The sequence below is a fragment of the Macrobrachium rosenbergii genome, chromosome 53 (assembly GCF_040412425.1).
Source record: "Macrobrachium rosenbergii isolate ZJJX-2024 chromosome 53, ASM4041242v1, whole genome shotgun sequence".
NCBI lineage: Eukaryota > Metazoa > Arthropoda > Malacostraca > Decapoda > Palaemonidae > Macrobrachium > Macrobrachium rosenbergii.
The window spans coordinates 35334452-35339451 of record NC_089793.1 but is presented as its reverse complement, the minus strand read 5'-3'; the positions used below and the strand labels follow the sequence as shown (position 1 = coordinate 35339451).

The 5000-nt window shown below is 28.5% G+C and overlaps 1 long non-coding RNA gene across 1 annotated transcript in view; it reads right to left on the bottom strand.

The window, feature by feature from the left end:
- Nucleotides 1-5000, bottom strand: part of LOC136834408 (uncharacterized) — an 847209-nt gene that overhangs the window by 381604 nt on the left and 460605 nt on the right. The window lies entirely within an intron of this gene.

The window sequence follows — 5000 nt, the reverse complement described above, 5'->3', positions numbered from 1 at the left end:
AGAGAGAGAGGAGACGGGGGCAGCTGTAATGGCCTTCGTTCCAGCGCAAAATAAATACGCGAGCCAATATGCGTCCGACGACGAGCGGCCCAGAGATGAAGTCCGATAGAATTTTTTCATATTAACGGCAAATGTCACTTTTCGCGCGGCCTGCCTTTATTACTTGAGCGCTGCTGCTGCCCGACTCGAAAGTATTTATAACGCCGAGCGATGAAGAACGTCGCTTCGGAGCATAATTTGCTCGAAAACTGACAAACTGACTGATGGACGTGCTTGTCCTTGTGCTTGTGCTTGTGTGTGTGTGTGTGTGTGTCTGGGAGCGCGCGCGTGTGTGTGTGTGTGCGTGTGAGAACGAGAGAAAGCGAGAGACATAATTTGCAGAAAAATAAGTAGACTGACTAATATGCTTGCCTTTGATGATTGTGTGTGTGTGTGTGTGTGTGTGTGAGAGAGAGAGAGAGAGAGAGAGAGAGAGAGAGAGAGAGAGAGAGAGAGAGATACTTTGTAGAGTGAACACGAATGTACATATACATATATATGTATATATACACATACATACATATATATACATATATGTATGTATGTATGTATGTATGTATGTATGTATGTATGTATGTATGTATGTATGTATGTATGTATGTATGTATGTATGTATAATAGAAACAGATAGACAGAAATACAGTTAGGCAGACAGGCAGGCAGACACTCAGAGACGATCAAAACAGGAGCAATGGAAAATACATGATTATTTGCTAACACCTCTAGCTAAGCTACAAGACCTAACCTTTATAAAAAAAAAAAAATAAATAAATACCGTGAGTTTAAAACAATTAACCTCCCATCAAACTATAAACATGTATCTCACATGACTGAAGAAAAGTAAAGAAAAATGAAGAGATAGTAGTAATAGTACTTTTCATAAAAGTAGTGGTTGCAATTTCAGCAGAAATACGATTGATTTGTAATTTTTTTATAACGTCTGCTCACATAAATATTATTTTCATGTATTTATGGAAAGACAGTTAAGCAAAAAGTAGCAATGTAAGCACCAGAATGCATAATTAGAGAAAACAATATTTGTACATATGCATTACTTAATATAAGTTTTTAATTATGTGAGTAAATGACTTGAATTCACTAATGCATATATATATATATATGTATATATATATATATATATATATATATATATATATATATATATATACATATATATATATATACATATATATATATATATATATATATATATATATATGCACATATAAATATATTTATATACATATATATGTATATATATATACATATATATATATATATATATATATATATATATATATATATATATATATATATATATATATATATATATATGCAAAAAATAGCGATGTAAGCATCAGAATATATAATTAGAGAAAGCAATATTTGTATAAAGTAATCCATATGCAGTACATGAAAATTACTTATCAACATATAATTAATTAAATTAAATGGTATATTTATATATATACACATTCATAGAGCTATATATATATATATATATATATATATATATATATATATATATATATATATATATATATATATATATATATATATATAGATATACATATATTTATATATATTTATTTATATAAATTTATATAAATATATATATAATATACATATATATATATAAATATATATATATATAAAATGTATATATATATATATATATATATATATATATATATATATATATATATATATATATATATATATATATATATATATATATATATATATATATATATATATATATATATATATATATATATATATATATATATATATATATATAGTATAAATAAATACAAAATCACGAATTAAAAGAGAAACAATGGAGTACTTTCCTTCGTGGATTTGTCTTTTATTATATATTCATCACGTTCCATATTTCCATGATTCAATTATACATGTACAGTATATATATATATATATATATATATATATATATATATATATATATATATATATATATATATATATATATATATATATATATATATAGTGTTTAATGGAACATTCATAATTACATGAACGCGAGCTTCACAAATGTATATATATGGGTAGAAACACTCTCTTTCGTATATTTTTATGGGCAAGGACATATAATCTTATGTATATTTGGCTATGCCTCATTTCCTCTGAACTGAAATTAATTCGGGATCCTTAGTGTATGTGATGATTTATTTTTTAGGAGAACGGAATAAATCAAAGCTGCGACACCTTCTGTGCAAAGTCCATAAAAACAAGAGTCATCTCAAAGAGCTACTGGAATTTAAATATAATAAACCTCTCGATTTTGTTTTTTTTATCAAAACCACAAATCATGACCAATCTTTTCCAGGTATGCTGTACAGTGACACGTAAGAAGTTATTTTCCAGCGCTATGTGAAAAAGCAGATTCGAAAAATGGGATCTGGAATACCCTCTAATGCAGCTCATTACGAATCAGCATGTCGTTTAAACTGTCATTCCGGAATGAATGACGTAATTACATAACGCTCGTCGTTAGGAGGAACGGAGACATATCTATTACCATAATGATGAGAAGAAAATATCAGAAAAATGGCCCGATTATGCCCCAGTAATTTATGCAGGGCCAAAAGTTATTGGCTCAGGCCGTATAAAATGTGACCTAATTGGTACGCTGCGCGGATTTTCTCCCGTATTAATATCCTAACCGTGACAGGGAGTTCCTGCATTACAAACGTCTTGGAAAAATAGATTAGCATAAATAGAGTCGTTTCTGGATCTGAAATCGAAATATTTATTTCGGGAAAGTGAAAAATACACCGACGTAAATAAGAGGCGTTTCTGGTCGTGGAATGGTAATTTCTGAGGTCACCGACGAGGATCTCATCAATTACCGTTTTTATATTGAATGAAATGCAAATTGTCCTCTTGGGAATTAATCATACACTTATTTGGATCAAGTATGAAAGTTCAGACCGAAATTACGACAGATAATTACTCTATTATGCTGGATCATATATTATTAAGGGTTATTTATGACTACCATTTGTTATGAAGGTTATATAATCAACTGAATTATTATTATTATAATTATTATTATTAATATCATCAATTTATTAATTATTATTATTATTATTATTATTATTATTATTATTATTATTATTACCAAGCAATATGTAAATACTTTTATGAAACAATGCAGCCTATTAATACATAAGGAAATTCGATGAACTTCTAGTAAATAGTCCCAAAAAGATCTTCCATATGTTACCAGAAATAAAAAATTACCGAAAGTAATTACAATAAATAATAAAACAGAATGGCAATTTAACGACAACAATACATTTTCAGTGTTAGCTAATGGATAAACAGAAGTTTATACATACATACATACATATATATGTGTATATATATGTGTATATATATATATATATATATATATATATATATATATATATATATATATATATATATATATATAAATATATAAATACATATGTATATATATATAGACAGAATAATAGATAGATAGATATGTATATATGTACATTATACACACACAAACACAGATATATATATATATATATATATATATATATATATATATATATATATATATATATATATATATATATATCTTTCTATACCAATCTGAAGCTCAGATGTTCAATGTTTTCTAAAACCATACCGTTGCATAAGCAAGCACAATTTCATAACAGACGCACTTTTTCACCGTCTACTGCGCATTCATTAAAGCAAAATAAAAAAAATAATAATAATAATAATAACGCACATTCAGAGTAGGTAAAATTGCACTGAACAACTCACGCATGGACATTCGAGAACGTCATCTGAGTCCCCCCAAAAATGATAAGTCTACGGACAAATCCATATAAGGAAAACGTCCATTGTCTAAAATACTCTCTTGACCAAAAATAAAAATAAAAAAAGGGGCAGAAACCGTTATTGTCTTCTTGCAAGATAGAAGTCCACATGTGGCAGTCGGAGGAGCACAGCGCCACCCAGCCCCACTAGGATATTTCGGAAGGACCACCCTCCCTCCTTCAATTGATTTCTTAGGTTGTTCGTGATGAGCGAGGCTGTGACGTCCCCCTTGCACTGGACGTCTTTACGGCAACTGAAGACTTCAGATTCTGAGGGTCCAATTTTTTCCCCAGTTCTCAGAGATTTGTCCGCTCTTGAAATAGATATTGTTTTCTTTCAGTTCCAGCATACTTTTTTTTTTTTTTCTGAAGCAAATTTTCATGGGTTGATATCCACACGGAATGACTTGCGGTTATTTATGTATCTTTCTTTAACTTGACATCTGACCAAAAAAAGGGCTTTAAGTTCATATTTGTTATGTCTTTGCAACCTCGATTGTTTAATACACGTACAGAATTATCTTATGATTAATTTCCGTTTATGGGAAGTTCATTGGTCGATATTCGCGCAAAATATCATTCGAAAACAAGAAATTTTAGAATTAATCTTGAAGTTTTCCCAAACTTTCGTGCTTTATGCTCCTTTAAAATACAGCGCCTTTTCTGTCCAATTAAGCGGTTATGAAATTTCTCCATAATATCAGAATACTATTCAGACTCAACGAAATCTTTTGAGATTAAACTACTGGTTTTTCACTTTAATTTCTATCAGTTGAGGATGTTTCTTTAAATTTTTTAAAGCAAATTGGATAATGCGCTATTTACTATTTTCTTAGAAACAAAATTTACACATTACTGAAATGCTTTAATAATACTTATGCAACTTAAACCCACACATGGAACTTGCATAATTATAATCATTCTTATTATTATCATTAATATAATGCTAACCACGCGAACTTTTTTTACTCAGAAAACAAAAATGTCAACAAAAGAATAGATATAAAACTGATTTTAAAATTAATTAAATTACAAGGAAATAAGCAATTTATTATACGAGCAGCATAACAAACAACTACCATCAATGGTTAGAAATTA